Consider the following 12085-nt stretch of genomic DNA (forward strand, 5'->3'; position numbering starts at 1 on the left):
GAACTTGGTAGCTTGGTTTTCTTACTTGAGTCGATATATTTTCACTTATTTATTATTGAAATGAATACCATTACAATTAATGAAAATAATCTTGTAAATATTTGTGAATATATATAAAGAAAATCCTCTTTCATGCTGATACAGCCACTGGAGAACTTGCTCTGTGGAGTAATAGAAGCATTACTTTGGTAGGATTGAATAGGATGTTTTTTTTGTTTGTTTGCTTTTTTTAAATGATCCCTGGTTACTTGTATCTAATGTGATTCTATACTCAGCAGTGGATGAATGTACTTAAAACCTGTAAATACTTCTGCAAAGGTACTGATGCTGTAAAGTTTAGGGAGGGGGAAAAACAGTTTTTTTGTGAACTGTGACTTTTTTTTGTATTATAATACCTTGTAGAACTCATTTTGCTGGCTGAAAGAGTATGGAATAATATATCTCATGTCATTTTGTAGAAGAAAAAATATTGAAGGTATTTGCTCCCCCCCCACACCCCTAACATTTATCCACTGTAAACGTTTGTCATTGTACGAGCACAGTGCGCGTACCAAATTTTTTTGTATTTGTAAATTGGTTTAAATACATGGAGTTTTATACAGGTTTTCTCCTGTGTTCTTTGCTTTATGTGCAGGTATGATATTTTCTTCACTACGTTTTTCTATCTTAATATAGTGTGGAGTTTTATTGTACTATTTTTTCATTCTTAATACCATGCCACATTCCGGCTCACGTCCTCAGACTGTCCTCTACGGTGTGTTGTGTAACATTTATGACTGCCTGTTGTGTTAGCATCCAAGCGGGGCAACCCACCCATCCTCATTTCTGCGGTGTCAGTAGGATGTGAGATTATACATAGACCTAACAGTCTGTTAGAGATTGGCTTTATTTACTTTGGTGACTGTTTATAGTTTTTAAATAAAAGACTGAACATTTTTTGTCTTTGCTTTGGGGCCTCTTTTTTTTTTCTTTTTCTTTTTTTCTTTTTGTTGCTGTGTGTGACTTCCAATGTGTGGCTCTACTTGTGTTCCATAATATTAAATGGCTGTTGCCATAAATTAAAAAAAAAAAAATGTATATAATGCTAAATTTTATCATTTGTATTCCATACTAAAAAATAAAGTAGAGGATGAGCTTTAAGTAATCAGTGTTCCAGAAACAGTCCCGTCCTAAAACAATCGCTTCTTTCAGTAGTTTTTTACAGGCAAACATTTTAACATGTTATTGAATATGAATATAGAGACAAAGTGGTTGTCAAAATGTAGTCTGTGAATTTACTTCAGGATTTTCAAATATCCAATATAAGCATTGTTACACACAGGCGTACAGTTTCTTGTACTTTGTTTTTCTTCAGTTCATTAGTTTGGTTCTGGTAACTGTTCTAGTAATTTTGTCTTTATGTATGAAGTACTGCAGGCGAAGCGTCCAAATGTGAACAAAAGCTCAAAAAATGGCAAAATACAACCACTGTATATATACAGTGCCCTCCATGAGTATTTGAAAGAGGAAGCATTTTGTCGTCTTGTCATTCTATATTCCAACCTCACCTACTATGATGTTAAAATAGATTCTCAGCTTTAATTCAATGTTTTATTTTTTCAGGTTAGTTTCACCATTTAAAAATTACAGCTCTTTTTATACATAGTCCCCCTATTTCAGGGAGTATTGGAAAATTGGCTTGACAGGTGTTTCTGGTTAGTCAGGTGTGTTCCGGCACATAATTTGTGCAGGCTTAAGAGTCAATGTCTAGTACTGCTTCTAGCCTTTACGTTTTCCTTTGGAGTCTGCTATTGTTGTCTGTCAACATGAAGACCAAAGAGTTATCACTGCAAGTCAAGGAAGCCATTATTGGCCTGAGAAATCAGAAAGAAATGTAAGAATCATAAACATATCCAAAACCTTAGGCTTGCCAACCGTTTGAAACATCATCCAAGAAATGAAAAACACTGGTGAGCTCAGCAATCGCAAAGGGCCTGGTAGGCCAAGGAAGACTTCTACAGTGGATGACTGAAGAATGCTCACCATAACTAAGAAAAACTCCAAAACTACTGTCCCACAGATCAGGAACACTCTCGAGGAGGTAGACATTAATGTGTCAGAGACTACCATCTGCAGAAGACTTCACCAGCAGAAATGGTGTAACCACTAGTTAGCAACAGAAACAGGATGGCCAGATTACAGTTTGCTATAAAGAGCCTGCAGAGTTCTGGAAAAAGGTCTTGTTTACAGATGAGACAAAGATTAAGATGTACCAGAGTGATGTAAAGTGTGGAGAAAAAAAACAACTGCCAAAAATCCCTGGCATACTACTTTATCTGAGAAATATGGTGGAGGGGGGGTGTTATGGCTTTGGTGTGTAAGGCTGCCACTGCAACTACTGGCTCACTTGTCTTCATTGATGATGTAACTGCTGATGGCAGCAGCAGGATGAATTCTGAAGTGTACATAAAGTACAATGTACTTTATGTACACTTCAGTGATTGGACGACACCTCAAAATACAGCAAGACAATGACCCCAAACATACTGCCATAGCAAATAGGGAGTTTTTCAGGGCCAAAAAGTGGAAAGTTCTAGAGTGGCCAAGTCAATCTCCAGATTTAAATCCAATTGAACATGCATTAAGGCAAAAAGCCTCAAAACAAACATCTGAAGATGGCTGCAGTACAGGCCTGGTAGAGCATCACCAGAGAATGTACCCAGCTTCTGGTGGGGTTAATGGGTTGCAGACTTCAGGCAGTTATTGCATGCAAAGGATTGTCAACCACATACTAAACATTAGTGCTTTATTTGGAGATTATATTATTTTTTCCAAAACTATTGGAGCTCTGAAATAGTTATAGAAATTGTTTACAAAATGTTGCACTTTCTAAATGGTGAAACCAATCTGAAAGAAACAGCATTGAATTATGTAGAGAATCTCTACTTTGACTGCATAGTAATTGTTTGATTTCGAATCCAAACTGTTGGAGTATACAGCTGAAATAAGAAAAAATGAGGACAAACCAGAAACACCTGTCAAGCCAATTGTCCCGTCACAGTACCTTGAAATAGGGGGACTATGCGTAAAAGTGTTGTAATTTCTGAATGGTGAAACCAATATGTACACAAATACCATCAAATAAAAGCAGAGAATATCTACTTTAACCTCATAGTAATTGTTTAATTTCAAATCCAAACATATGGAGAGTCGAGCCAAAAGAAGAAGAAATGCTTCACTGTCCCATTACTTACACTGGGCATTGTATATATAAGAGTGATCCAAACTTTTTCTGCGAAGTTATATTCCATTTTGTTTCCTCCGTATTGAGTCCCACAAAATGGAATATAACAACGCAGAAAAGGTTTGGATTGCCACAATTTCATATATACAACTGTATACATCTATATACAATATATACATCTGAGGACCTGCATCAATACTGAGAGCTTTAGAATTTCAAAAAGGACGTATTTGGCTTTTTGGATCCTTTGTTCCTGTTTGGACGATTGCCTGCAGTACTTCCACTGTAGCCCGATGAGCGTATTGCATGGTGCCAGGAAGTTTCTCAAAATCAAGTGAAATCACAAAAAAAGTGTCTGTACCCTTCTACATCAGAAATACAGATTTTGTCAAAACTCAATTTATCCTTGTCCTAAATTGTGATTTTAAAATAGTTAAAAGTTGGAAATCTCAAAGTTGAATGGGCAGAATAGATGAAACAAGCAGTAAAAACTCAAGCTTGGCTGAGGTCTCAAGTAATAATAATAATAATTATTATTATTATTTATTACATTTATAAAGCACTTTTCATTATACAACAATAATCTCAAAGTGCATAAAAAATATATACTATAGAAATGACCAAATACTAAAATATTAATACCAAAGAAAGTATTGAAAAAAACAAAGCAAAACAAATGACCATGTACATCCCTTCATGACCACAATTTACCCATCTTCTAATGGCTACTTCCAGCATGATAATGCACCATGCCACAAAGCAAAAGTCGTCTCAAACTGGTTTCATGAACATGACAATGAGTTCAGTGTTCTTCAGTGGCCTTCCCAGTCACTGGATCTGAATACAATAGAACACCTTTGGGATGTGGTAGAACGGGAGATTCACAACTTGAAAGTGCACCTGAAAAATCTGCAGGAATTGCGTGATGCAATCATGTCATCATGGACCAGATGTTTCCAACATCTTGTGGAGTCAATGCCACGAAGAATTGAGGCTGTTTTGAGAGCAAAGGGAGGCCCTACCCAATATTAGTATAGTGTTCCTAATAATGTGTTCAGTGAGTGTATAGAACCATATCTTAAAAGCAGCAATCAAAGTCTAGGAGGAAGGGTATGGTGGGCCTGCCGATAAAGATGCGATTGTGTGATTTCCTCGGTCATTGTCTATCATGTCAGAGAAAGTGGAGTGGGCTGCTTTTAGTGCTTTGAAATAGGAGGCCTGGTGGTCTTCATAAACCAGTAGGTGGACAGTTAGGCCAGTGCTTCTCCACAGATGCTCTAAACTGCGGTGATGGGTCTTCATGTTGCACATGTTTAAGGTGTTGCTGAGAGTGCTATTATACAGATCAATCATCTCATCAAGGGTGGACTCATGGCAGGCAGCTTGTAGGGCAGGGTGAACAGACTCCTGGAAGAGGGACGTGTCAAGGGACTTCATGTTTCTGAATTTAATAGTGTGATTAGGGCGGAGCTGAAGTGCAAGAGTACTTACAGACATTGTCACAGCCCTATGGTCAGATACACCTCTCATGTACATCCAGGTCTGAGGCAGGGACTCATTTTCAACATTTTCAATGTCTTTGTGGAAGAGATGTTTCATTGACTAGGTAGAAATCACAATTTCTGTGCTATGTTTCTGTCAAGCATATTAGTCCCAGGTCGTTGTCACTGATAAACTCTTGTACAAGTAGAGACTTCTTTCTTAGAGATTGTGCATTAAACAGTGTCAGTCTTAACGGGGCCTGAGTGAGATACATGGACTTTTTCAACAGGTCACAGAGACTGAATTGGCTTAGGGTGGGTGATGTCAATTGCCTGAGGGTCAGCCTGCAGAACTGGCACATGATCTTTGCAGTCCAACTCTGGGGTGCATATTGTTTTGCTCACATTGCGAGTGCACACAATAGATTTTAATTTGATGATCAGTTTCCTATCGCCTCATCGTCTGCATCTTTTCCGTAGGATCCTGTAATGCATAAGACTCCTTGCACAGGGCTGAATTAATCTGTTAAATACTTTTGAGTGCATCCTTGTGTGTAGTGGAAGAAGGTTTCTGCCATTTCTTCATTATCTTTGGTCCAGCTTTCAGTCCAGGAGATGAGATGAGAGGAAGATCTAGGCTAGTATTTGAATCCAAACAATTATCTAGTTCATTGGAGAAGTATGGTTGTAACACTCTCAATATCTTTTTCAGTCAGATTCACAGATGTGAAACACGTGTACATGTGTCCTCCAGGAGTGCACCCACATCTCACCTGGCATAGTTGTAACGTTACATTGTGTTACATCTCACCCCAACCTTAGCAGCCATTACATCGCTCCATGTTGCAGGTTAATGCTCCAACTTTAGCATTGACAACTAGCATCAAAGATATCTCCAACAGCTGGTGATACACCTGATATAAGTTTGGTAATGCAAAAGTACAACGCAGCCAGTGCCATAAAAAAAAACAAATTCCAAACTTTTCCACCGAAAAAACCCTGATTTTTTCAGACACCTCCCTGCTTGCATGTGAGTTCAGGACACTTAGGCCCAAGTGTGTCACATGATTCTAACTTGTTCCTGATTAGGATATTGAGAGTGTTACGACTATCCTGTTTTACAATCATCCCATGTCTCCCCCTGTAAAACAGAGACAACCAGATTGCCTTAGTAAAACCTTTATGAATAAACATCTTGCTTCATTCACAGGCTTCATTCCATCACTCTCCTTTTATAGAGGGGGCGCTACATCATTCATGGGGGACTGTTTACTGTACACTTGTTGTATTTGATTCAAAAATTTGTTTCAACTATTGTGGGAAACCTTAGAAATGAAATAATGAAATAAAGAAGCCACTTATTGGTTATTTAACTTATTTCAGCCTACAAGAACTGAAGGCCGACATGAACCTTCTAACTCCTCTGTAGGGCAAGCCTCCATAAATCGCGCACTGACATATTGCGACATGGCTCCCAAATGTATTACTGTATTTTTTACCCAACCGCAAATTCAATTATATTTTATAATGATAAGTTTGAGCCGCGGTAACCGCCTTTAACCTACAAGACAAGACTAGCGGTTTCCAATGCCGACTTGTCCTGCTGTAGTGACAGCACACACGCGTACAGTGTAGTGAAAGTTCCATCCCAAACAAATTATGCGGTTTCTTCCAGCAAAGCAAATTGAGAAATCTAATTTGAAAACATGAAAGATAGCTCTTTTTCCAGTTTTCGTTACTTCCTGTTTTGTACCTGCTTGTTCTTGTTAGCGTCAGCTCTCTCTGCTGGCCATTATGTTCACGTTTTCTTAATGATGAGATGAGACTGACAAAACGCGTAATGTAATGTTGTGTTTTAGAGTTGTAAAACAAGATGTGTATGTAATATCAAAGGCGTAATTGTTCATCCGTAATCGTAACAGGGCTTGTATTTGCAGAAACTAGATTACAAAGCAGTTTTTATGTTTACAGTGCTGATTTTGCATTTGCGCGTCATGTTTTACGTGGAATTACTTATGTACGATTACTTATGTACGATCTTAACATTACGATCGTTCAACCTTTTGGCAGCTATCTAACTCCATAGGACACGCCAAAGTTATGCCAATGTGCATTTATAGCCTACTGCTTAGTCAATTTTAACGCAGATTACTCATTGCTAATCAGGAGACTCTTTAGTCGCTATGGATTGTCATTGCAATCAGTTCAGGGGAACCTGGTTAAAATCAATCAACCAATCAATCACATTTTATTTATTTCGTACATAACTGCTTCACAAAAAGATAAAAAACAGTTAAAATAAGATCAAGTTTAAAATATTATAGACATACAGAGTACAAACCAAAGTTTAGACTGAGAATAGAAGACTGATAGTTGGACACATTATCAGGTGATAATGGTGGGCTGAGAGACTAATGCAATAGAATTCAATTAGATTCAAGATCAAGATTCAAGATTCTTTATTTGTCATGTGCATACAAGTATACAGTGAAATGCAAAAGTGACAGTGCCACAGAGTAGTGCAACAATAAGTTTTAAAATAGAATAAAATAAAATAGAAGTAATAAAAAAATATAAACAGTATAAGCAGTATAAACAGCAGTGAAGCAATGTACGCAATGGAATGGCAATATACAATGGCAATGACAGGTTGACAGTACAGATAATTACAGTGGAGGATGAGTCTGCAATGGATAATTATGTGTGTGCAAATGGGTTATGATATCAGTGAGTGTGTGAGTGACTTGAGGGGGGCACTGGTGGGGTCATCGTTGATGATCCTGATGGCATGGGGGAAGAAACTCAGTCTTAGTATGAGTAGATGAGTATGCTGGAGGTGTGTCTACCCATCCTGACCACCTGTGGCCTGGCCGTCAGGAAGTCCAGGATCCAGGCACACAGGGGAATGTTCAGTCCTAATCCAATCATCTTTTCAGCCAGTCTGGTGGGGACTATGGTATTGAACGCTGAGCTGTAATCTATAAACAGCATTCTCACATAGCCCCCCTTCTGACTGTCAATTTGAGAGAGAGTGGTGTGGAGGACCTGGGAGACTGCATCGTCCGTGTATCTATTTGGTCTGTATGCGAACTGCAGTGGGACAGGTGGGAACTACAGAATTAGCCAGTGATAGGTTGAATATGGTAGTGAACACAGGAGCTAGCTGGTTAGCACAATTAAATGGACAGATGGATAAAAGAAAAAGAGTGACAAATTGGGAGTACAAAGCTCAATTAGACCTACAAGCAAGGTTAAAGAGGTATGTTTTAAGCTTTCTTTTGAAAATATACAGTTTCTGCTGCCCACAGATCCTCTCGTAGGCTGTTCCAGCGGTTGGGGCCATCCAAAAAAAGAAGCTTTCCCTGGTGAATTCACCCAAGTTTTGATCACCACTGTTCACATCTATCCAAGAGCAAATACTGATAATGCAGTCAACATAATTTTTAATGTCACTCATGAACTTGATGCACCCAAATTCATAATGGGTGATTTTAATAGCTGCGCTCTCAAGTGGACTCAGCACTGTAAGTGACCGCAGTGATTTGTCTTTCTCAGACCAATCAAAAGACAACAACTAAAAAGGGAGATGGTGGTGGAAAAACAAATCCAGGTTTGGGATCATGACAGTGTTGCTAAACTACAAGCATGCTTTGAATGCAATACCTGGAATCAGCTGACCTGAACAAAACAACGTAATATCTAGTTACATAGAATTCTGTGTCGATTCAGTGATCCCAACCAAGATCTATAAGATATACCCAAATAACACGCCATGGGTAACCAAGGATCTGAAGGAGATGCATGCTTGGATGAGTTAGGATTGATATACTGACAAATATTTACCGGTGACCCGATCATTTCATGCTTTTCGCTCACACTAACCACTACATTATTCTCCCATCAACCGGAATGTGATCAAGAACATCAGTGTTAAATAAAAATCAAATAACAGCACAAACCAGCACATTGTGTCAAGTTACTGGCCATTGTTAACAAATGGGTGGGGGAAGGCTCTGCTTACAAGAAGCTTAAATCGCTTCCGATTAACAAACAAAAGTGTGACAATTTCCTTGGTGATCCTGGACAACCACTTATCCTGTGTGGCGAACATCACAGCGACAGCACGCTCCTGTAGATTCTTCCTCTACAACATCAAAAGGATATGTCCATTCCTCACCAGAGAAGCAGCACAACTTTTGGTCCAAACACTTGTGATCTCTCCCCTTGACTACTGCAACGCACTCTTGGCCGGTCTCCCCGCCTCCACCATCAGACCTCTGCAGCTCATCCAGAACGCTGCCGCCCATCTGGTGTTCAATCTCCCCAAATTCTCCCATGTCACTCCCCTCCTCCGCACCCATAACTGGCTCCTGGTAGCAGCTCGCATCAGATTGAAGACCCTGGTGCTCGCCTACCGGGCAGCAAAGGGAACAGCCCCTCCCTACTCAGCCCCTCTCTAGTCAGCCCCCAAACCCCTGCCCAATCACTCCGCTCTTCCACCTCGGCTGGCCGCCTGGCACCGCCGCTTTTATGTGGATGCAGCAGCCACACTACTCGGTCACGGCTTTTCACTGTCCTGGTGCCCCACTGGTGGAATGAGCTTCTCTCTGTTGTCATGACTGCAGAGTCACTACCAATCTTCCACCGTAGATTGAAGACCCATCTCTTCAGGCTACATCTTAACAGTCCCTCCTAAAGACCTCTTCACCCCCACTACCCCCCTGTACAAGTTTCTGTCCTGTTAATAAAAATTTTTTTTTAAAAGACTAACTTATGATGACTGATGGATAGATGATTCACTTACATAAACAAATGTATTTGTTATAAGTCGCTTTGGATAAAGGCATCTGCTAAATGCCATAAATGTAAATGTAACAATTTATCCAGCATGCTCTTGTAGACGGATTTGGTGGCTCCAGCTATTGGATTTAAATGTGGCCCATGGCCACCGGTCTCCTGTGTTGTCCTTAAAGACATTAAATGTATGGTTAAACTTACAGTAACATGTTGCTTTGAAACTGTTAAATTGGTTAATTTGTTGATACTCTATTTTCATTCTTCCTATGTGCATTAATGTGATGTTGTGCGCTATATAAAGGTTCTCTTAATACAGCACAACATAATCGTGTCCAGGTTCTCCCATGTAATGTCTAATGTTCACACGCATCGTTAATGACACAGAGTTGACTCAACAACTTCAGATATTGGCTTGAGCGTAAACTCCTCGCGATTTATCTTAACTTGATGGCATTGTAAAATAGCATTTTGGGTATTCTTAATGGAATCTAGGATGCGATATGATCGTCTGTCTGTCGCACAGGGATGAACAAAGCATTATCAATCATTATTAATCATGAAATGTCTTTTGACATCATATATAACGTCATGTTAACTTGTGTTAGTTGATTATGTGACCCCTTGAGTTCGATTTGTCATGTCCATAACAGTTTAAAGTTGTACTTGGGAATAAATTTGTGTTTTTATTCTTAACCCGTCCTCTATTCTTCAGTGTTTTTATTTCCAATTCTTCACACTCCCCTTTCAAACAATCCCTCAAAAAGCACTATACAAAATAAATGCATTATTATTATTACTACATTGTGTGAACGAGAGAAAGATGCCTTGCTGAAAATGTGGACATTCTCACCTTATTATGATGGTTTTAATGATATCAACTGTAGGCTACTTTTCTTTCCAGCCTCAATCCCACTGAAACCCAACATCCTACATACGGCATGAAAATTCCTAACTTCATTCTGTAATCAATACGTTACATTATTAAAGCTGATTTATCCAACCATTACTTTTCATCTATCAGACCATTCCACCTTCATTCATCTTGTAATAAAAAGTGTGATTGTGGATTGTTTTGTTTTTATCATCATCATATACACCTCATCATTGCCTCCCTTTCTCATGTAATCCACATAACATGATAGAGATGTGAGGTGCAGGGTTCGATTCTGCCACTCAATCGATAAAATAAAGGGAGAAAGGGAGGCTACAAGTGTATATGATGATCTGTCATGATGTGGAAATCCAACTCGGTGTGTTAATTTACTGATAAATGATTGAGTTGAACAGCACTTTTGGCTGCCTAATGTTTAATTGGATAAATACTGTAGTGACTCTCTACATTACATAAAGCTAGCTTGATACAAACGCATATTAGCTAAATTACACCTAATTTACGATCCATAAATACAGTGCATTCGGAAAGTATTCAGACCCCTTCACTTTTTCCACATTTTGTTATGTTATAGCCTTATTCTAAAATTGATTAAATTCATTTTTTTCTTCACCAATCTACACACAATACCCCATAATGATGAAGTGAAAACAGGTTTTTAGGGACATCACAGTGGGAAGAACCCAATGGTCACTCTGACAGAGCTCCAGAGTTCCTTTGTGAAGATGGGAGAACCTTCCAGAAGGACAACCATCTCTGCAGCACTCCAAGAATCAGGCCTTTATGGTAGAGTGGCCAGACGGAAGCCACTCCTCAGTAAAAAGCACATGACAGCAGCTTGGAGTTTGCCAAAAGGCACCTAAAGGACTCTCAGACCATGAGAAACAAGATTCTCTGGTCTGGTGAAACCAAGATTGAACTCTTTGGCCTGAATGCCAAGCATCACGTCTGAAGGAAACCAGGCACCGCTCATCACCTGGCCAATACCATCCCTATGGTGAAGCAGCATCATGCTGTGGGGATGTTTTTCACCAGCAGGGACTGGGAGACTAGTCAGGATCGAGGGAAAGATGAACTGAGCAAAGTACAAAGATCCTTGATGAAAACCTACTCCAGAGCGCTCAGGACCTCAGACTGGGGCGAAGGTTCACCTTCCAACAGGACAACACCCTAAGCACACAGCCAAGACAATGCAGGAGTGGCTTCGGGACAAGTCTCCTTGAGTGGCCCAGCCAGAGCCCAGACTTGAACCACTTGAATGGGAGAAACTCCTCAAATACAGGTGTGACAAACTTGTAGCGTCATACCCAAGAAGACTTGAGGCTGTAATCGCTGCCAACGGTGCTTCAACAAAGTACTGAGTAAAGGATCTGAATACTTATGTAAATGTGACAAAATATTTCATTTTTTTATTTTTAATAAATTATCAAACATTTCTAAAAAACTGTTTTTGGCTTTGTCATTATGGGGTATTGTGTGTAGACTGATGAGGGGGAAATGAATTTAGAATAAGGCTGTAACATAACAAAATGTGGAAAAAGTGAAGGGGTCTGAATACTTTCCGAATGCACTGTACAAACGCATATTAGCTAAATTACACCCGAACAAATCCATTAAATACATAATACTGATTATTGCGCAATATACAGAAATGACAACAAAGGCAGCATCTGAGCATCTGAGTCCCCGAAC

This window comes from Argentina silus (assembly GCF_951799395.1).
Source record: "Argentina silus genome assembly, chromosome: 20".
NCBI classification, from domain to species: Eukaryota; Metazoa; Chordata; class Actinopteri; order Argentiniformes; family Argentinidae; genus Argentina; species Argentina silus.